The following is a 24078-nucleotide window of genomic DNA, read 5'->3' on the forward strand; positions in this document are numbered from 1 at the left end:
GAAAAAAAAGCAACAAAGCTAAACCACTACAACACGGCTGCCAACATGAATACAATCTTTACTGTGTTGAGATGGGATTTGTCAAAACATGGATTTGGATGCCGGGGTTATATATCACGGCACTAAATGTATACTCTTGCTATATATATATTTTGCTGTATAGTGTCTTGCAAAAGTATTCCGACCTTTCCTATGCTGTCCCATTTTGTGAAATTACAAAATGATGCATACACAATTTTTTTTTAAACTTAATATTTTATTCAAAACATGAATGCTCAAACTGAAGACTTCTAAGGGTAAGATAAGTTACAGTAAATGTCAGCAACAACTAAAGAGAAAAAACTGAAATATGTTGATTGCATAAGTATTCAGACCTGTCGACTCACCTTTGGAAGCATTTACAGTCGCAAGTCTTTTTGAGTAATAAAAGACTTGCAGCAGTTGATGCAATTTGTGCCCATTCTTCTTGGCAGGTTTGCTCAGGCTCTCTCAGGTTGTTGGGGATTGCTTATGGACAGCAGTTTTCAAGTTCTTCCACAGATTCTCAATAGGATTCAAGTCAGGACTTTGACTGGGCCACTCAGGGACATTCACTTTCTTATTATTTAGCCACTCCAGTGTAACTTTGGCCTTGTGCTTTGGATCATTGGCCTGCTGAAAGGTGAATTTTCACCACGGTTTTAAGTCTTTAGCAGACTGAAACATGTTTTTATCTAGTACTTGCCTGTACTTTGCTGTATCCATTTTTCCTCCAATCCTAACAAGCTTTCCAGAGAAGCATCCCCATTGCATGATGCTGCCACCACCATGCTTGACTGCAGGGATGGTGTTGACTGGGAGTTGTGCTGTGTTGGGTCTGCGCCAAACGTAATACATGGCATTTAGACCAAAAAGTGTAAGTTTTTTTTCTCGTCTGACCACAACACCTTTTGCCACATTTTTGCAGGATTTCTCAGGTGCTTTGTTGCAAACTCAATGCAGGCTCTGAGATGGTTTTCTTCTTGCCACCCTGCCATACAGGCTACTTTTGTGAAGTGTTCTGGATATTGCTGACTGATGCACATTTTCTCCCACCTCAGCCACTGAACTCTGTAGCTCTTTCAAAGTTGTTGTTGGCCTCACAGTGGCATCCCTCACCAGTTTCCTCCTTGCCCTGCTGCTCAGTTTGGAGGGACGGCCTGATCTAGGCAGCGTCTGGGTGGTAAAATGCACCTTCCATTTCTTGATGATTGAGTAGACTGTGCTCACAGGGATATTCAGAGACTTCGATATTTTTTGTACCCTTCTCCTGATCGGTGCTTTTCAATGACTTTATCCCTGACTTGCTTTGAAACCTCCTCGGTCTTCATGGTTGAGTCTATGCTCGAAATTCACTACCTGACAAAGGAACCTCACAGAGACAGGTATTTTTATTCAGAAATTATGAGAACCACCAATATTACACATAGACAGAGGCCATTCAACTAATTGTGTGGCTTGTTAAGGTCGTTTTGTGCACCTGAATTAATTTAGGTTTGCCACAGCAAAGGGTTTGAATACTTATGCAATCATGACTTTTCCATTTTTATTTCATATTCATTATCTATTTACTTCTTTCTTTTTGTTTTTGCTTTGAATGTGTGATGTAGGTTGTGTATATAATACATATTATTTTAAAAAGTTACAAGAAATAGATGTCTACAATTATTTATTTCAGCAATTTCTTTTTGCAAAACTCCAAAAATGCTAATTTAAAAGTATCTATACCCTTTGATGCTATGATAGTATTGTCTACAAGTTGCTAGAAATTTCAATATGATAATGCAGAACCCAATTCTAATGAAGTCTAGAAAATGCTGGATTGTAGGTGAACATTCTTAGAGAGTATAAAAGAGTTAGGCATAGGATGATTGCTGTCATTATCAATAAGTCAATATGGTTAAAGTAAACAACTGTCTGAAGACCTTAGGCAGAAAATTATTTATTGTCAAAACTGGAGGATACAAGATTTGCAAGCATTTGAGTATCCCAATTTCAACTATTGTTTCTATTATCAACAAGTACAAGACTCATCATGGTACTGTCACACCACTCCATCGTCTGGAAGAAAGAAGGTTCTTTCACCAAGAACAAGCAGACAAATTATGAGGAAGGGGAAAAACAATCCAAGATTGACTGCCAAAGATATTCAAAGTGAATTGTCTGCAAGTGTGACTGGGGTTTCCATTTCAACCATAGGTCGAGTATTGCATGGTGAAGGAATCAATGATCGCAGGCAAGGAAAAAGCCACTCTTTGAAAAACGTCATAAGGACAATTGCTTAAAGTTTGCAAAACGGCATTTGAATGATGGATATGAGTTCTGCTCAAAGGTTTTGTGGGGTGATGAAATAAAAATCAAGTTATTTGGTCACGCTAATAGTCATTACGTTTTGAGAAAGTCTGGCGAGGCATACAAAGAAAAGAACACCATATCTGGTAATATCCTTCTATGGGGCTATTTTTCCTCTAATGGCACAATAAATTTTGTTCCAATACATGGTAAAATAGATTACACAGCATACCAAAAGATATTGGCCAATCATCTGAAACCCTTCGCTACAAAACTTGGGGTCAAATATTCAAACACCTTCCATGTGTCGCAAGGGGAGTTGAAGAGATTTTTTTTCAATAGGTCCTTTTTGGGAAAAAAAAAAGTTACACTTTTGAGTGAGATTTAAAATAGATGCTGCGTTAAAAAAATTGGGTTTGCGAGTTTCCCTCAAATTTGGGGTAGGTGTCAAGAATAATCCCAAAGTTCACCCCCATGAGCTAAACTCAAACACCAATTTGCTCCCAAATCACTGTTGCATGGAAATCACTTAAGACTGATTATACTCCTCTTAATTATTTCACAGGAAGTATTTCAGGATAATCTCTGTTTCTAGTTAAAGAGTGAACGTGGCTTTCAGACAGCTATATTTGCAAATGCTAGCACAGCAACAGAAAAAGAGGAAATATCGTGCAGACAGAATATACAATGTATAACATTCTTTGACTTGTCAACTGAAGAAGTCCTTTGTCGATTTATACTTTGATTAAACATAATAACATTTTAGTTTATTTCCAACTCAAACATTTAATTTATTTGTGGTTTATTTTAAACAATATTAATTACTAGTGCTTAATTGGTAAAGCAAGAGCTGCCAGGGTGCAAGCAATGGCAATGATACCATTCTTAAGAAGCGCACATTCAAAATCATAACAAGTTTATTTGAAAGAGTAGTGTTAGATTTTATAATCACAAATTCTACATATATGCAAAGCGGTAGTATGTGCAGAAAAATCAATTAAAGGAAACTGCAGGACAAATTATATATGTTATATATATATATATATATATATATATATATATATATATATATATATATATATATATATAGCATGCATGCCATGCCTGTGTACATAGGCAATGTAACCCATTGGGCTGAGGTGGCAGTAACACCCTCTCTTTGGTGGGGACGATGACGACGACAACGGAAAACCTGCAGCTTGTGGAGACTGCAAAAAATAAATAAATACATACATAAATAAATACATTTCTGTTTAGGCTAGATAGTTGTTAGCGTGGTTTGTTTTTTTTGTTCTCTGTTAATTTTATTCTATTCATTGAAAAAAGGAAAGAAAGAACCAGACTTATTATTAGTTATTGTTTTTATATTTTTTTCAATAGGGGGAGTTAGCAGGGCAATGTTCCTGTGTGGGGGTAGGGGTACAGGCAGGCACAAACACGTTTAAGTTCAACACTGACCTGAAATAAAATGTTGTTCCTGTTATTTAGCAGTAGTGTAATCAGAAGCAGTGGTATTTAAAAATAACAGAAGCCAGATTTCACTTCAGTGAAGTAGGCGACAATATTTGTTTTCATTCTAGTTGTTTACTGACATTAAATGTTCAGCTTGTTGTGTACTACTCATTCAATCAAACCAAATAGTGTAGGAATTTGCTTGTATCGTTAAAGATGTTTTTCAAATCAAGTAAGCTTATTTCATTTGTGTATAAAAAACGACAAGGTCACAGTCCTTCTTTCAGTCAGTGTTATGGCACTTAAATGGTAAAGTATTTAAATGTCTCTGGCAGAGGACTGTCTCTGTTTAGCGCACGTAAGAATTTGCAGAATGGATAAAACTGTGTTGAGAATTGTAAGAAAACGAATTTGAGAGCAAAACATTTAATGACATTTTTTTAAACTTTCATAGCTTAAGAGGTGCTGGGGATATTTCTAGAAATTATACATGTCCATTGGGGTATGTAAACTTTTGACTACACTATATATAGATACAGCTATAGATATAGATATCTACTAGATAGATAGATAGATAGATAGATAGATAGATAGATAGATAGATAGATAGATAGATAGATAGATAGATGAGCTTCAGTGAGTTACAGAAAAATAATTCCATCTAGGGTTTATTTGACATCATAAACTATGAGACTGTTAGGTTGAGTAGTTTTTAAACTGTCACAGAAACCTGAGATGGAATTTTTTTCTTGGAATTAAGTTTTGCACTCTAGTGACTTGAGCTTTTGGAATATTTATTTATTTATTATTTTTTTAAAGTCACTAAAGTATTAAAACTCTTAATTGGAACAATTCACTCCAAGCTAGATTGTGATTTGAAACTGAAAGATCTTTTTTTTTTTTTTTACGCTAGAGCCTACCCCTAAAAACACATCTGTTTTCCTGCCGAGACTGTCAGGAGGGCGTGGCACTGAGATAATGTACTGGGTCATTTTTAAATGTGTGGGTTTTGTTTATAATATTGTGACAGGGTAGCCAAAGTGAGGAGACTCAGCAATGGAAAGTGCAGCAAATGAAATGCGTTTAATTAAATAATGATTACCAAACAAAACAAAAAGGCACGATGGCCAAATAAAGACACAAAACAGTCTTAACAATAGCTAATAAACAACTGGCAAAAAACACATCTAACACACACTCGTCATAATAATGTTTTTTCATATTAATAATTTATAAAGAATGTTATCATACAACATCGGATTAATGCATTTGCCATTGAAAAAGCAGGTAATGTGAATATCTATATAAATAATTCATAAGAAGCATTTTTTTAAATGTTATAAATGTAATCCAATTTAAATCTGTGCATTGGAGAATCATGTCTTCCACATGTTTTAACTTCCTTTCTATATTACAAATGAATGTCAGTCTAGCACATTTGTAGAATCAGATCCACCGTGAATTGTATTGATGCTAGTAGCCCTGTGTCTGCACTATTTGAGCTGCCCTGTGGCGTTTGACCAGTCATACCATCGTCACTGCTATCAATCAATCGTCTGCTTGCAAACATGCCTTTTAAATATATCCCGCATATTCTTATCAGAGTTTCTACACAAACTAACAGGCCCGGCCTTTGCGCTAAGCAAAGCAGATAATCGCCTAGAGCAGCAAAACGTAAAGGGCGGCATATTTCTTTTTACTTATATTAGCTAAATTATTCTCCCCTGCTTGCATTCCAGTGTGTTGTCGTGTTAAATACACAATGTGTCACAATAAAGTTCATTAAGAACTGTGAGGTTTTAAACACCGTTAGCTACTTATGTGAATGTCTTCTTTTTGCGTCATTCCAAAATCAATCAAAAGTATTTCAATTTTGTTTACACAGTATCAGGATAAGCATTGTTTCTGCCTACATGAAGCTATGGTGCAAAGTTGTGCCACCGTGCAAAACGCTTCTAAATTAGATCAATTTCAAAATGTCAGATGGAAGACAGCGATTGTCGGGGGTGGAGTACCAAAAAAGAAAATCTGACAAAGAAGCTTTCATTTAGAGTCAAATACGATCTCTTTTAAAATTTGTTAACTATGACTCGCAGCAGACTGCCTCATTGTGTCAGCGCATTGCGGAGACAGAAAGGGAGCCAAATCAGCATGGAAACAATGAGGTAATTGAAAAGTCAGGAGATTCGGCTAAGGACGAGGCAATCGAAAAATCGGGAGAGAATTACACTTCACCTCAAATTGAATCAGGTATGGAAAAGAAACTGAAGATGCACTGAATAATTTTGTGGGAGACAGCACAACAGAAAGTTACAGCTCAGATGCATATGTTTTAAATGATCCTGCAAAATGGCCTAAAGTTGACTGTAACTGTAGACAAATGTTAGTACAAAAAGGACCTGAACAAGTGAAAAGGCAACTTATCACCTGGAATAATTCCAAAAATGGAAAGAACTGGAGACCAGGTTAAACACCAACACTGCTATTGGTGACAAAAATCAACGCATTATTAAAGCAGAAATGTAGCACTGGCAAAATGTGTTGGAAAGACTGATTGCCATAACAGAGTACTGGGCACTCAAAACATAGCGCCACATAGGAGTTCAGATAAACTGTTCTAACCTAATAATAGACATTTTCTCAAATTTGTGGATGTAATGGGGATGTTTGATAGTGTGATGAAAGAAAAATCTCAGAAGAATCACATCACACGAGATCCACGACCATTATTTAGGTAAAAACATTCAAAACAAGATTATCCAGTTACTGGAAACGCAGATCAAGGAAACGGTTCTATCAATGCTCAAACAAGCACAATACTACTCTGTGGTTTTGGATTGCATACCTGACATAAGTAAAATAGACCAAATTACTCTGATACTTCGATTTGTGTCAGTAAATGAAACCTGTGGTAATGTAGCAGGCAGTGTGAAAATTCAAGAGTATTTTGTGGAGTTCCTGGAATTAAAAGATTAAAGTGGAGCTGGAATGACCGAACTACTTCTACAGAAACTTTCCGATCTGGGACTTGACATCGCGGACATGAGAGGACAGGGCTGACAACGGGGCCAACATGAAAGACAAAAACTGTGTCAGGATACGAGACCTGAATCCACAAACTTTTTTCTTTCTGTGCAGTTCCTATTCACTTACCTTAGTGCTAAACAATGCTGCAAATTGCTGTAGTGAGGATGTGGAGTTTAGTTTCAGTCTAATTCAAAACATATATTCTTTTTTCTCAGCTTCCACACATCGTTGGAATATTCTCAAAGAACATACCAAAAGCTTAAATCTTACAGTGAAACCACTCAGTGAAACAAGGTGGGAAAGTCGAGTTGAAGTAGTGAAGGCCATCCAGTCAGCTTGGCGAAGTGTACAATGTCCTTCTCTCAATTGCAGAAGACACTAACCTCGCTGGAAGCAACAGTGTGAAATAACGGAAGCAAAATCCATTGCAGGTAAAAATCTTAACTTTAAAGTTTTCTGCAACCTAGTAATTTGGTACGATATACTTTACGAAATGAATATAACAAGTAAAAAGTTTCAGACAGTTAACTCCAATATCTCTCAAGCAATTGCGCAGCTGGACACTACAAAAACCTACCTCCTGAATTAGCAGACAGACAAGGGCTTTGCAGAGGCACTGTCACATGCAAGGGAATTGGCAGAGGAACTAAACATTTATGCTTGCTTTCCACCTGAATTGCATGTTCGATCTCGTTGGAAAAAGAAACAGTTTGACTACGAGGCAGAAGACAAGCCCATCAAAGGCTTGCATATAATAATAATAATAATAATAATAATAATAATCAGGGGTGAAATTCTCAACAAAAAAGTGCAGGTACTCATATGCACAGCCAGGTGTGAACATTTTAAAAATTGAGATAATCTGAGCACTAATGAATAAATATTAAAAAATTGTACACATATTGGTACACAATACATTTATGAATACAAAATAAGCCTTAAAAAATAACTGATCAATTATAATCAATTCACCACAAATAAAGACGCTGGAAACACTGAAAGCTTTGTATCCTCTGCTTGTATCACTCAGTCATGGACTTTAAGTTAAAACTTAAATGACAAGCATTAAGAAATATTACACTATGCGGTAAATGCTGTAGACGGAGTTTTTGTTTCACGATATCCTACAAAAGTGAGCTATAAAAATGGTATAAAAAAACAAACGAATGTGCTATGAAAAAAATGATACAAAAGGTCTAAGTCAAACAATGCACAATAAGGGATAAAATACCCCTCAAATGTATTATGTAACAGGCACTACTACTAATCATGTACTTGCCCATTTTAATCTCCACAGTATTCTCTGAAATCATCCTCATACTTTCCAGACCCTGGGTACTTACCTACAACAGGACCTGGCCATGCTATATGATTTCCATTACATGAGAGTAGAAGTTAAAACTTCATGCTGATTTGAACTCGGCTCTCGTCAAGATAAACACCAACTAAGACGTAGCTTTATAGTAAACTAATGTGATCCATCTGCATCTCTATCCATTAGCGTTTCTTTCCATCTGATGATGAAGATATCCTTCTGCCTGGTGTTGATGGCTGAAGTGTAATGCTGGCTCCAGGGATCAGGTTATTTTGCCTCCCCAGTGCATCAACACAAACAACGGTTGCGATGCTGGCTCTGGGGATCAACCACAGTGTAGTCTCCCAAGCACATCAGCATGACAACCGTCTGGATTGAGCTAAGTAGGGTACTCTGGACTAGACTCTGGGGTCTTCAAGTGGGCACCTTCTGTCCTCAGTGTTTTGTTGACTAGCCCACAACACAAGAGGGCTCGACAGTGATTCTGGCATCCAGGATCACCCCCCTCCACCCCCCACTCAACTCAGCCCAGCTTACTTACCTGTACATCAGCGTTGCTTGCTTTCTGTTGTACTTGAGATCCCCAGAGAAAATCTTTCTGTCTCAACCACAGCCAGTTGCTGCTCCTTTCTGCTGCTTCAGGTAAGTTCCACTGTGCAAAGCAACTCTTGGCCACTGAACCCGACATCTCTGAGAAACCGGGTTGTAGAGTGTGGCACAAATCCTCGACAACCCACCTCCGCTGGGTAAACCCGGACTCTCCATCCTCGCTGTTCTGCTTCAGCAGCTAATTGAGCACAAAGAAGTTTCTTTCTCTAATAAGCCTCATCCACAGCATCCTCCCATGGCACTGTTAACTCTATCAGATGAACAAGGTGTGCTGATCCAGACTACAAGACAAGGTCTGATCGAAGGTTAGTGGTGGCAATCTCAGATGGAAAAACAAGCTGTTGACCAACATCTGCCAGCATTTTTAAGTCTCTAGCAGCTTCCAGTTGTCCTGGACGAGGCTTGGTTTTAACACCTTTTCTTGGTGGTTGCTCTCCTGGAAGGAGGAATATTGTCTTTTGTGTGTAATGCTTTGTGGAACTGGTGGCAACTTATTGGTCAGGTTACACTTGTCAATGCTAAGGCCAAACATCGCAGCACCTGGTCATGGAGCCAAGTAAACTGTACTTGGCTAAGACCCACTGTATATCCTGTCAAAATATGCCTTAATATTACAGGTGATGAACACAAAGGACATGAGGGATCCTTACCCATCCAGAGGTTTAGGTTCTGTGGTGATGGGAGAACATCATATGTTGATCCTGCTCTGTTCCATTGTCCAAATAATAGCCTTAGATTATAAAATACAGTGCCTATAGAAAGTCTACACGCCCCTGAACTTTTTTCAAATTTTGTTGTGTCAGTACCGCAGAGTTTCAAGCATTTAAATGAGGATTTTTTTCCCACCTATCTACATACCATACTCCACACTTTTATGGGGAAAAGTTTTTATTGAGAAAAAATGTATATATTAAAAATACAAAACTGAAAGATTATAGTTAATACTTGGTGGAAGCACCTTTGGCAGCAATTACAGTTGTCTGTTCGGATAGGTCTCTACCAACTATGCACACCTAGATTTGGCAATATTTCTTCTTTACAAAACTGTTCAAGCTCTGTCAAATTCTTTGGGGAGCGTTGATAGAGAGCAATCTTCAAGTCATGCCACAAATTTTCGATTGAATTTAGGTCGGGGCTCTTACTGGGCCACTCAAGAACATTTACCTTTTTGTTCCTTTGTCACTCCAGTGCAGCTTTGGCTGTGTGCTTTGGTCATTGTCATGCTGAAAGGTGAACCTGGTTGTGCCATACACCTTCCTCTTCTTAATAACAATCGTCTTGACTGTGCTCCAACGGATATCCAAGGCCTTTGATATTTTTTTATACCCATCCCCTGATCTGTGCCTTTCAACAACTTTGTCCCGGAGTTCTTTTGAAAGCGCCTTAGTGTTCATGGTTGAGTGTTTGCTTTGAAATGCACCACCCAGCAGATGGAACCTATAGGAACTGCTGAATTTATCCTGAAATCATGTGAATCACTACAATTTAACACAGGTGGAGGCCACTTGTGTGATTTTGAAGGCGATTGGTTACACATGAGCTAATTTAGGATTGCTATTACAAGGGGTGTGGACACTTATTCAACCGAGCTATTTCAGTTTTTATTTTTAATTTTCTAGAAATTTCTAGAAGTTTTTTAACTTGGAAGTTGTGGGGTAGGATGTGTACATAAAGCAAAAAAAAAACTATTTTAATGCATTTTAATTCCAGGCAATAAGGCAACAAAAGGTGAAAATTTTGAAAGAGGATGCAGACTTTCTATAGGCACTGTATATCCCTGTTTCTTTTATTTATTTTGTACTTATTACTTATCTTACAACATCTCTGTTTTGTTTCTGTGTAGATTAATTACCATGATCTATTCAAGAAAAACATTTTTCAGGCAGAAACAGTATAAAAGTAGACTTTTTTATTTTGTTTATCCTGGTATTGTTGTGTCTGCACAAGGAACAAAGTGGCAAAAGACACATTTTCATAAAGTAATATCATTAGTGTGGTTTACTTCTGCCTTTTTTTGGTAGAAACTCACCTTTTACTTAAATAAACTCTTCAAAATGATTCAGAAAAGGGGGGATTTTACAAAGAAAAAATAGTTTTGGTTTTTGTTTATTACAGTCCTCATATCAGAATATACTAGGATGGGGATATACTAGGATGGGGGGGGGGGATTTATAAGTATGAAAAATCTCACTAATAGCTTATTGTAACACAGTCAAAGGACAATTCCATGTTGTTTAAATTATTAAGAACAGACATTTTTGCTGCTTACTATTAAAATGTATCTGACCAAAAACATGTGTGTGTATCTCTGTACCTATATATATATATATATCAAATCTACAAGTAAAAAGTATAACCTGTGATATGAGGTTTTATCTTTCCTGAAATATAACGACTGGTGAGTGGGGACTTTCATTGTAGAAATGAGGATGAGAGATTTGCACAGGGTACTACATTCAATTGGAGAGCTATCTGAATTATTAGTACAGTATCTGGTGCTGTGCAAGTACATTCACCATGTCAACTAGGATTACAGATGTTCATATAATGTAACTGCACTTTAGGACGGTATGCATAGGAAGCCAATCATTTTGTGCATTTCTCAAATTTAATCTTAAAACACCATCTTCCACTAAAAAATGTGTACGTTTTCTATATGAACAGGTTTAGATACCCCACGTAGGCTTGATTACAACGTCAAAAACATTATTCTCTACATGAAGAAAAGTGTTTGTACCCACTTTCCCACTCAAATTATTGAAAAGATTCAAAGTCACCAAGCAATTTACCATGAAAATAATATAACTTTGTTAAACTAAACTAAAGTGAGCCTACATAAACACTTAAACATGTATGTGCTGGACAGTATATGACATGTCCACAAACTAAATTATTTAAAGGAAATACATTTGGCCAGTAGTGATTTTAACTATGCATAGACATAAACTATACTGACAAAATAATGTTTTTAAAAATATTTATGTTGAAAAAATAAAATAAAAATACAGTGTGCAATTTCCTGAAGATAAAATGTATTTATAATACAAATAAAACGTAAATATACATTACGATAAGTGTCACCTTTTCAAACAAAAAATACTGTCTGCAATACACTTCGATAAATAAGATGATAACATATTTAAACAAAAATTACTGTCTGCAATACAATACCTGTTTTCCTTTCTCAACAAAATCAAATGGTGTCCTGTCATTTTGGATGAACCTCCAGAGAACCTTGCCTTTAAGTTCTAAGAGTCATGCATGCGTAGAAAGCTGCAAAACAGCAAACGCTAACTTATTTCCCAGCTAAATTATTTCCTGTGACACCGGCATCAACATAAGTCCCGGTACAGAGTACTGGCAGAATAATGATGATAATAATAATAATAATAATAATAATAATAATAATAATAATAATAATAATAATAATAATAATAATAATAATAATAATAATAATAATAATAATGTACTTTAAAAAGTTAATAAACAGGGAGAATCACGTGACCTGCTGGAGCTATAGCTGCCTAAGGCTTTTGCTCCGTACTCTTCATCTCCTCTTTCACACATTACTTAAGACATAATTTAATTCTTCACTCTTACCTCATTCTGGTTAAGATTTACATCACCTAGGGATGACACAGAACCAGAAAAAGAGACTTTCCTCCCAGCTGGCCTCTCCCTCTAAAGGTGATAAAAGTTGCTCCCAGCCTGATTTCGTCGGCATTGCTGAGGCCTGCATGTTGAGGCACCATCAGTATTTTGAATCCCAATTTTCTCATTTGGAGGAAACGGGCAGAGGATCAAAAGCCAAACTTCTCCACACAGACGAAGTTCGTTAATTTAACTCGTGACATGAAGGACCTGAAAGCAGATCTATCCGTTTTTTGTGCTAGGGTGGATAAGAACACGATTTTTTAAAAATGATTGTTCTGTATTTTCATCCCAGACTATTATCCTATTGTTATTGTTGACAAATATTAATCTTGATTAATCGCTTTTATATTTTGTCGTTTATATATAAAAGGTTACCTGCGACATATGTTATGATCTATTAGATTTACAAGTGGGCGGGGAGTATGTGAAGAGAAAGCTCTTTCTGCCCGAAACCATCAGGGTCACAGATAATAGCTTTTTCTTAGGAGGCGTCAGGCATTGGTCAAAATGAAATAAAACTACAGTCTGTATTGATTCATACACCAGCACACATTGAATGTGCAGGTGAACTTGGGGAAAAATAGCTGAGCCACAAGGGAAAAGGTTTAGCTATGGCCACATGGCGAGCATCTAGCAGGAACGTAGGGGACTGTGTTTTGTTGTTTTCATTCTTTCTGGGGTTGGTGTGGAGGGGAGGGAGAGGACCTTGTGGGATCATATGCTGTGTTAGCTACCTTTGTTATTGCTACTCTTTTTTTCACTTAGATTACTAATAGGATCTTTTGATTACTTGTTACTGATCTGTTCGTTTATTTTCGAAACTCATGACTAGTTTGTCGTTGTTATCCTGGAATGTCCAGGGTCTGAACACACCATCAACGTCTTGACCTCCTGCGCAGGAAAATAATTGATATTTGTCTTGTTTCAAGAAATGCACCTCATGCAGAAAGACATTGCTAGACTTGCAAATAGATATTGTCATGTTATTGCTTCTTCATCTTCAGATAAAAAAAAAAAATAATGGGGTTCTAATTGTTGGCCGCAATTTACTATTCTGGGATCGGGAAGTGACACAGGGGGTAGAATACATATGTAGACAGTTGTTTCGGTTTATGCACCAAATTCTTTTGATAAAGGTTTTTTTTTTTTTATTTATTGACAAACTAATGGTTGATTTGTCGGAGTTTCGCTTGATTATCGGAGGCGACTTCAACGCTGTATTGGAGCATACTTTGGACAGGACTGGATTAGCAGAGGGGAGGGATCAGCCTTAGCATCCACTGCACTACAGAGATTGGCGTCTGATATAGGCGTTGTTGATTTAAGGCGTGTAATGAATCCCTCAATCAAATAATTTTTTTTCTTTTCCCCTAGACATAAATCATAGTCAAGGATTGATTTTATTTTTGTATACAGGGATCTTTTTTAAAAGAAGTCCACAATATAGATTTGCTCCGGTTTCTCTTTCAGATCACAGCGCAGTTGTCTGTACAGCCACTCTCCTGGGCATTCTCACTCGGGCTGCCAGATGGCGCTTTAACACCACTTTGCTGCAGAATTAATCTTTCAGGTCAGAATTTGAAAACTAACAGAATGTGGGATTCCGTTAAAGGATTTATCAGGATCAGTTCTACATCATTTGCTTCCAATCTTAGTAAGTTGGAACTGGAAACCAAGTTGGCATTTCTAGAAAATACTTTGCATTTAATTTCTCTGCTAACACTGCACTGGAACGTGATTTAATTAGAAAAGATCTTCATCTTTTACTCAGGCAGTGGGCTAAATTCGTTATTCATAGAGCTAGGCCCCATAATCACACAGTTAGTTACTGTTTGGTGCTTAGTGGAGAAGCATACAAAAATCTAACTTAAGTGGCACTCTCACTCTCCTATATTTCACATTTTTGTACGTCTTACAGGGGGTCGACCCTTCTCTTTTCCACACTGGAGGGAGAGGGGGGTACATACTCTCACTGATATTTCTAATGATGACTGTCTCCGTACATTCCAGGATTTACAACTTTGATACAATTTGCCGGGTATTTATTTGTTTATTTATTTACCTCCAACTGTGGTCGTGGCCTTGGGGGACAGCACTCCAGAATATGTTGGACACGGGTGGTAAAACTAAGGGACTGGTTTCCACAATTTATGTTTTTCTCATAAAGGCTTCTTATAAAACATTAACAACTAACAATTTGGGTGGGTGGAAAATTAGAACTTAGGGTCTAGTCCTGTTTTTACTCTTGTAATGTGCTGTTTGTTCCAAAATAAAAAAAAATAAATAAAAATTGATCACAAAAAAAGTTAATAAACAAAAAGGATCAAAGAAGGAATTTGTAAAGAAACACAACTGAGATTGCATATATATATATATATATATTTAAATGTTTGTTATGGAAATTATAACAACTTTTATAGCCAAGTTGATATGATGACAAAAGGTCGACGGAAGACCCAGCTCTCATGTGACCCGAAGTTCAGTCTCTGATGATGAGGTACCATGGTACTTCTTTTTTTTTTAAAAATAATGATGACTATTGTCATTTTGCGAACCTACCATGGATATATATATATATATATATATATATATATATATATATATATATATGAATGTTCAATTCAATAACTCTGATCTATAGATTTTACAAGTCCATCTGTGGCACAGCAGAAAATTGGACCTTTAGAAATTGGCAGTTATGGGGTTAAATTCCCCTACCTGCCCGGATTTATTGTGTTCAGGTGGCTGGGACTGATTAGTAATTAACGAACAATCAGCACCCAGCCACCTGACATAAAAGGAGGCCTCAGCTTCCCATTAGGGGGAGGAGGGAGCTGAGGAAGCAAGCAGACAGTTGTGTTTGTTGTTTTGGTTTTGTGAATTTTTCTAATCCAGTGAAGGCATCGCCCAGCCTGGAAACCTTTATTTTTGTAAGTTTTGTTTTTGTTTTGTTATTTGTGTTTAAATATCTTTATTTTCGCCCTTGTGCCCTTTTATTTTGTGTTTTTGTAATAAAAGTATTATTTTTTTGAACTACAGTCTGTCTCTGGGCCTCTATCCACTTGCCAGCCTGTCACACCATCCTTTATTTTACAACAGAGTTGCCGGAGGTCAGGGTGGCAGCCCACCTCTAGTCCAATAGGAATGCGTGGGCGGGGTCATGTATTTATTTCCAGTCTTTTGGATCATTTTCAAGTCGCGTCTGGTGTGGATTGACATTCGACGATTTTGCACGCATTGCTCTCTGTCCAGTGTGGATGCAGCCTTAAACGCTTGGCACATTAATATCTGTTTATAATAGGTCTTGGGTCTTAACCCCATATATAAAAACAACATGGGAGAAATTCATTCCTAAACGATTAAACAACTCGTCTAGTAATTTCATCAGAGACTGCAGCCTTGGCCAGAACAACAAACTATGAAAAACAGTTTCTCTCTGGTGATAAAAAATACACTTATCATCTGCCTCTGACTGGATAATACTGAGAAACGAGTTCACAGCAACAATGGTGTGCAGAACTCTCCACTGGAGATCATCTACTCTTTTCTGGATTGGTGGTTTATACAGGTTATTCTAGCGAGGTTTAACAAAAACTTCCAAAGCCAATCTCTCCCTCCAGTGCGTATCTGGGACATCTTTCACTGCATTAAAAAACCCTTTGTCATCCTCACCGATCTCACTCCCAACTCAGATGCTTGGACCTCAGGGCTTTTCCAAGCTCGCTCTTTAAGATCCACTAACTGTACAATTTTTATCAATCCTTTAGTAGTTAGTAAACACTTAAAACTATTTGACTCTAAAATTGGGCATTTCAAATTAGGATTACAGTGCCGTGAAAAAGTATTTCCCCCCTGTCTGAATTTCTGCATTTTTGCAAATTTTTCATATTGAATTTGGTCAGATCTTTTTGTGGGTTGCAGTAGTGTATAGAGGGAGTCTGAGAGAAAAAATTACACCAAAGTTTGGTGCTTCTTTCATTTGTTTGGTGTGCAGGGTAATCAAACATGCAATCTTCAGGTGTGAAAAAGTTATTGCCCCCCATAGTTAACTCAACCCAATTAAAGGGATAATTACGGTCAGCTGTTTGAATACTTTGGTTAACAGCTAGGCCTGATTTGGGCCAGCCCTGCCCAGAGTGAAGTTGTCAGCACATAGGTTCTAGAGGCACATCAAGCCACGATCAAAAGAAATTCCTGAAGACCTCTGGAAAAAAAGTTGTTGATGCCTATCAGTCTGGAAAGGGTTACAAAGCCATTTGTAAGGCTCTGGGGCTCCACCAAACCACAGTCAGAGTCATACTGTCCAAATGGAGAAAGTTTGTGACAGTAGTGAATCTTCCCAGGAGTGGCCATCCTGCCAAAATCTCTCCAAAAGCAAGGCATAAAATCGTCCAAGAAGTCACAAAGAACCCTAGAACAACATCCACGGATCTGCAAGCCTTTCTCGCCTTGGCTAAGGTCAGTGTTCATGACTCCACCATCAGAAAGACACAGGGCAAAAATTGATTCGTGGCAGAGTAGCAAGGCAGAAACCACTGCTCACTGAGAAGAACATGAAAAAAGCACCTAGATGATCCTCAAGAGTTCTGGAACAGTGTTCTATGGACAGGTGAGTCAAAAGTGAAACTTTTTCGCCAACATGGGCCCGTCATGTCTGGCGAAAACCAAACACAGCATTCCACAGTAAGAACCTCATAACAACAGTCAAGCATGGTGGTAGTAGTGTCATGATTTGCAGATGGTTTGCTGTATCAGGACCTGGACGACTTGCCACCATGAATTCTGCTCTGTATCAGAGAATTCTACAGGAGAATGTCAGACCATCCGTCCGTGAGCTGAAGCTGAAGCGCAGCTGAGTCATGCAGCAAGGCAATGATCCGAAACAAGTAAGCAAGTCTACAACAGAATGGCTGAAGAACAAAACATTTAATGTTTTGGAATGGATGAGTGAAAATCCAGACCTAAACCCCATTGAGATGTTGTGGCAGGACCTGAAATGAGCAGTTTATGCTCGAAAACCCACAAATGTCACCGAGTTGAAGCAGTTTTGCATGAAGGAGTGGGCCAAAATTCCTCTACGGCGCTGTGAGAGACTGATCAATAACTACAAGAAGAGTTTGGCTGCAGTTATTGCCGCTAAAGGTGGCGTAACCAGTAATTGAGTCTAAGGGGGCGATTACTTTTTCACACGGGGGCATTGGGTGTTGCATAACTTTAATAAATAATTAAGTATCAATGTTGTGTTATATGTTCTCTCAGGGTCCCTTTTATCTAATATTAGATTTTGGTTGAAGATCTGATAACATTCACTGTCAAAAATATGCAAAAATACAGAAAATCAGAAGGGGCAAATACTTTTTCACGGTACTGTACATACCAGTGGCTCTTCTAGAGCCAATACAACCCCACACACCTAAAATTTCATTGTACTCTAAATAGCATCCAGGCATTCAGCAACTCAGCAGACCCCGGCAAAAAACAGGTAAAACAGACAAGTCCAACTTTCCCACCTGTTGGATGGAAAAAAAACACAGTGCTCTCCAGGGGAGAGATTCAGGGGCATAGAGAGCCTCTGTAGAGAATTAGAGAATACAGCCTAAACACTGCCACCCTGCCACCCTACTCACAACATCAACCAAGCCCTGCCCTCCCTCCAAAAACAGCATATCCAGTGCAATCCATCCTATCACTCTCTAGATCTCTTTTAATAATAACACGGGTGGGTCTACACATCTTAATCTGTGCCATAACATACAGCTTACTGGGTTGTTAATCACTAAAACTCTACCTCTATAGGATAGTTTAGTCAGGAGCCATCACCTGCTCTACAGTCTACTTTTGACCATATCCAACATCTCTTTAGCCACCCTCTTCCCCTCCCAAGAACACTCCCAGGTATCTAAAAACTGTTTGACTCCACTGTAACCCTGGGGGGAGATCTGGAGGCCAACTGCCTTCTCAATCATCTAATAAAAACGCACTGCTTTTTGACCAGTTTGTCTTCACAGAGGAGACCTCTCAAAACAATGTCAAGCAATCATTTAATACTTGTACTTCTTTTTTTTACCCAAAACAAAGACTACAGCATAATCAGCATAGGCCACCACTATTACAGGCTGCACCAGTACATTTGGAAAGGACAAGCCAGATAACAAAAGCCTTAATTTGCGGTTTAACGGTTCAGTTGAAAGTGAATATGAACACCCCAGATATGGAACAACTTTGGCAAATTCCCCTCTGCACCTCAATAGGGCAGCTAAGCACACCATTGATTTTAAGTGTACAAAAAAACATTACTGTAGAGTAACTGAATTTTGCCCAAAAAACTGGGATAAATAAATAATTATGATCTACATGATCAAAAGCCTTCTGATCTACAGAAACAAGACCAGCTTCGCCAAAATCGCCAAAAGCTATGAGGCTGCTATTAGGATAGATAGACAGATAGATAGATAGACAAAATCTTCCTTGCTTCATGCTGACTGATGATACTTCATGAACTCCTTTACAAGGTGTTCATCTGGTGTCACACTAGCACACTGTCTGTTTGCAAAGTTGCAGAGCTAAAGAGCGTTCCTTCAGAGCCCGGGAGGGAACATGAGAGATGAAAATATATACCTTGTGGGCATGTCTTACTACCTCGTGGCTATGAAATACCTCTCTCATGTGCACGACTTACTAACTTGTGCGCACAAGATAAGTATCTCGTGGCCATGAGATAGTAAGACGCGTGCACAATATATCTTTTCTCTCATGTCCCTTCCAGGGCTCCGTACGTTCCAGTCCTCTGTAGGGAATGGAATCTTGTGCAAACGGAACTCAAAAGGTACAACAAAAGCAAGCCTGAACTCATTGAGGTAACAAAGGTGATTAAAAAAACTTGCGGGAACATCTGGTATGTGTAGATTACTACAGTCAAGAAACTTAAAACAAGACACTCTTCAGACTAATGCCTCTTAGTGCTTTCTAAGATTTAAGCGACACTGCAAATAGACTGGAGCAGAGGAAAATTGGCATAGGGAGTGATGAATAACGGAACACACAGTTTAACTCATTTGGACATATCTTGGTCTGGCTTCAGCCTGTTGCACAGTGCCAATTATTAAAACCACAGATCCTGTTATTTTTTTGGCCTTGTTCTGTTGCTATGAACCACCAGCCCTGCATTGTAGCATTCGACCTTCCACGGGTTCTCAGCGGGATCAAATGCAACACAGGAGACAGCGTGCAGTCAAAGCAGTTACAACTCCTATTTTTATTACTCTTTCAATGCTCTTTCTCAGGATTAATGCTTTGTAGCTCTTCTTTTGACTGCTCACACACACACACACACACACACACACACAACACCCAGCCGACAGCGCAGCGACCATTTTTATAACCGTAACTCCACCCATGCCCCACACCATTCGTCCATTCCACATACAGCACACCACTGGCTCTGGTCACTCCACTCTCAGGCACACCGGTTAACAGCCAGTTAACAGCTGCACTATGCTAAGAAACGTGACTATGTTTTTAATATGCTAAAAAAAAAAAAACTGCTACTTTATTTGTTTGCTCTCAACGGTTTATGGTGAGCATGTTGGAAACATTGTGGCAAGGACTGCGTTTTTACTAAAATAGATAAACAGGTGTTAATGCTGCTTCATTTTATTAACGTTTTAATATACTAGCAACTGAAGGCATGGCTTCCATCACACACAGCTATGGCCAAAAGTTTTGCATCACCTAGAACTGCAGGATTGAGACAATTAAAAAAATTCTATCAACATAATTTTGATCTTTTATTTAACATCATGTAATCAAGAAAACTACAAAAAACCATAATACCGGAAGCCAGAATAGCAGTATTTCATGCTAGATTTTTAAATGTCACATTTTTCAATTTTTGTCTGTTTTTCTTAAGCATACGGAAAACTAGAAAGCGGTATGTAATTCAATATGTTAACGTTCAGCAGGTTTCAGTTGACTTTATCAAGCTAAATTAGTTCATTCTATAGGGTGATGCTAAATTTTTGGGCACAGCTCTACATGGGATATAGTTTTGCTCAATAACTTTCAGCACCACCACTATAAAAACTGTTCCAGCGCCACTGTCCTGGCCTGAAGTAAATCAATGTTTTTGATGCTGCCATAGCTATGCCTGTAATTGTTACGGGGGAACCATCGTTTAATTTAATCCAGGCTCTTAGACACTTACTGTACAGAATCCTGCATAAACATAAAAAAATTCAAAAATGTTCATTCCATTTCAAGAAAGTGCAGTTTTAAAAGCAACTCTACAAAAGACCTTTAATAGTACTTTTCTAGCAAATGTACTAGCACATTTCAGAGGTTTTAAGTTCAGGTATATAAAAGAGGAAGCTTCCAGATGTGTTTTTGAACCTATAGTGCCGGAGGACAACACAGATCTGGTGGCTCCACTGCAGAACCACAGGCGACCTATGGGCCACAGGGGTCGCTGATGCGCGGTGAGCCATGGTTTCCCCTGCCGACCTCCCTACCTGGGCAGCGGTCGGCCAATTGTCGATGCTCCCTAGGAACACCCGGTCATGGCACATCCTACACTCCACACGGAGCTCCTTTACTGGATGCACCACTTGGAAGACCCCATTTTCCTCTCTCTTTTTTTAGTCCAAAAGAATAGACAGAAGCAGATCAATCGCACCAATGGATCTGCTCATCACTGGGGGCCATGATATCTCCAATTTCTCAGTCTCAAATATCTCTCTTTTTGACCATTTCTAAAAATCATTGCTAATATTAATCTCCCTGCTCCCTCCTCCGCTACTGATACTGTTATCTCCTTCTGTCCCAAAAATCTGCTGAATCCTCTGAAACTCTTGAAATGTGTCTCTGCATCCCATCTAACTGGTACTCTCCCATCCTCTACAACGCCACCCTTCCTAATATCATCGACACTGTTGCCCCGCTTACAACAACCATCAAGAAGGATCCAAACTGCCCATGGTACATCCTCAATCTTCGAGTGCTTAAGTCTGCCTGCCGCAAGCTTGAGCGCAAGTGGAGATCGACTGGACTAACAGTTCACAGAGAGATCTGGACCGATCATCTCGCAAGCTACAGGCATGTGCTCGCTGTGGCCAGGGTGAAGTACTTCTCTGAAATCATAACTATGGGACACGGTAAACCCAATGTTCTCTTTAAGACCATTGACCAAATCCTTTCTTCGGAACACAATTGACAACATCTATTCTACACTCTCCCACCACAAACCAAGTCTACTACTTCACCACCTTGACGCTCCTCCGGTTGCTTATGAGAATACCTTAAAGAGTGGGTGCTTGCCTTCACCCATCAAAGGAATCATTTCTTAGTGTATTCCCCAAAATTCATGAAAGATGTTTATTTTTACAGTTTATTTCATGTTTACATTTTGGACAGCTGAGTTAAACAGGTTAGTCTGCTCATTTACATACAGTGATCCTGTAAGGATCATGCCATCCCTCTCTTTGTCGGAGACTGAAAAAACTACTGTAATGCCATGCCTGCTGGTCTCCCATCTGATTTGGGGTAGACTTATAACTACACTTGATACTATATGATTTTTTTTTTTGTCAAATCGACGATTAAAATCAAAGAATATCCAATTTCTTTTTTTCAGTCTTTATTTTTCCAGTCAAGCAGAGAATGGGTAAAATCAACCTTTATGCTTTACAAAAATAGTCAAACAAAATACTGTACAGCTGCATAGGTGCAGATCCCAGATCCGGGGGGGGGGGGGGGGTCAAGTCCCACCCACTCTTCGTAGTGTGGGAACAGTACATGTAATTTGTCTCCCCCCAAGCACACACACACACACACTTTAAAGACCCCTTAACATTATTTTTTAACGGTTTTGTGATTCAGCATTGTTAACTTGTTTTGTTGGGACAGTAACGCACCAGATTCTCCACCCCTCCTTATTTTACACAATGAACTAGTCCGAGCCTGTGAACCTGACACGCCTCATTGCTTGCACACTTGTCATTGATGAAGTTGATGCGTACAATAATGTTTTTGATTTTAGAAATGGAAATTCGGGTTTGTATTAGGAAGCTACCTGCAAAACAAACAAACAATAGAGTGCAACAACTAGATGGTAGCAGTGAAAAACTGACAGTTAGTGAGGTAGGATTTTTTTATTTTTTATTTTCTTTATATATAAAATATAAGGGAATCTTATACACAAATGATTTTGGGAAACTTAATGCAGCTTCTGTAATTTACCGAAAACACTTCGATATGAATATGTTTAGTTAAGGGGACAGGTGAAAAAACACAAAGTGAAAACAAAATTGAGATACAAAAATGGTTTTGGTGAAATGTAGCTTATCGTTTTACGAATGTAATCGCTGAGACTACTGTACTTTCGACCTAGTACAACTTGTTTCCAACTTGTATTATCTAGCTAGCTACAACACATATGAAACATATGCATAGATAGTGGTGATATGCTGTTTAATAAAGAAATGTGTAAAGCAAGAGACAGAGTAGATGTATTTATTTTAATACAGGATCGGTTATATTGACTACTTGGAAATCTGCTGTAGATGCAAGTAATGAAGACATTGGTAGCAAAGTGAATTTAAGCATCGTTGTGCTGCAAAATCAACATTTACCATCATTATACCAATTTTTAACAATACAGCAGTGTTTTCAAGCTGACCGGTTTCACACGTTATCACTGGTTACATTGCGAGGACTCAATTAAGGGAGTACAGCACTGTGTTTTTTCTGTGCAAAGGCATGAAAAATGAAACTACGTTTAGGTAACAAACAAGTGTGTGTGTGTGTGTGTGGTGTGTGGTGGGGGGGGGGGGGTGTTGAAAGGGGAGAAATTACAGGGGTTAACATTAGGTATATTAAGAAGATTTCTTATCGCTGCCGTTTCAATACGCGCCATCTGTGTTTAGAAGAATTGGTCGTGATGCCACGTCTTATTTTCCTAGATTACAACACGTTTCGTACCCCCCACCTTACAGTAAGAGATCGGCGCCCATGTACAGCTGTACCACACAAATAACTACTACTCTCACTGCGCTAACGCAGGTATTATAAAAACAACAACCATCCTTAAACAGGATATCTTTGGAGAATCATATTTTTAAAACCTTCTTTTTCCCCTTTAACAAAATTAATTGAACTTTAATAAGTTGATATCATCAGTAATATTTGTGGATTATAAAGAAATTCCTAAAAATATTTACAAAATATAGTGATACAAGATAGAGTTGTACCATTGGTATATTAATGTTTGAACAACACTTGTTTGCACATCTTTTGGCAAACTGATTACTGTTATCACCATAAGTTTGTACCATACAACATTCTGTGTTTCAAAATGTAGCATAATACAATTTGGGAAGCCAACAACAAAATGTTGTGCTAAAATTTTAAATGAAGATTAAACCTTGCTGGACAACGTACTAAAGGCTACATTTAATCAACAGCCAGCAATAATCAAGCCACTACCATAAATGAAATATATTATTAGGGTAGATACATACATCTGGAAACTCAACAAAACCCCACAGAAACTGTACAGTTTGAGGAGTGTCTGAAAAAGCCAGTAGTCAGAACTTAGTATTTTATTCAATTTTCACATAGCTTTTCAAATCAAATCTAAACGTGTGGAACTGAATGCTTGTATAAAACATAACACAGACAAAAATGATCAAAAGGCACACCCCGGTGGTATAAACATG

At 38.2% G+C, this 24078-nt stretch overlaps 1 protein-coding gene across 1 annotated transcript in view; it reads right to left on the reverse strand.

Annotated features, from left to right (window-relative positions):
• The window catches only part of gnal (guanine nucleotide binding protein (G protein), alpha activating activity polypeptide, olfactory type), a 149978-nt gene that overhangs the window by 109275 nt on the left and 16625 nt on the right, over positions 1-24078 (reverse strand). The gene's annotated exons all lie outside the window — the stretch shown is intronic.

This window comes from Polyodon spathula, chromosome 4, assembly GCF_017654505.1.
Source record: "Polyodon spathula isolate WHYD16114869_AA chromosome 4, ASM1765450v1, whole genome shotgun sequence".
Taxonomy (NCBI): domain Eukaryota; kingdom Metazoa; phylum Chordata; class Actinopteri; order Acipenseriformes; family Polyodontidae; genus Polyodon; species Polyodon spathula.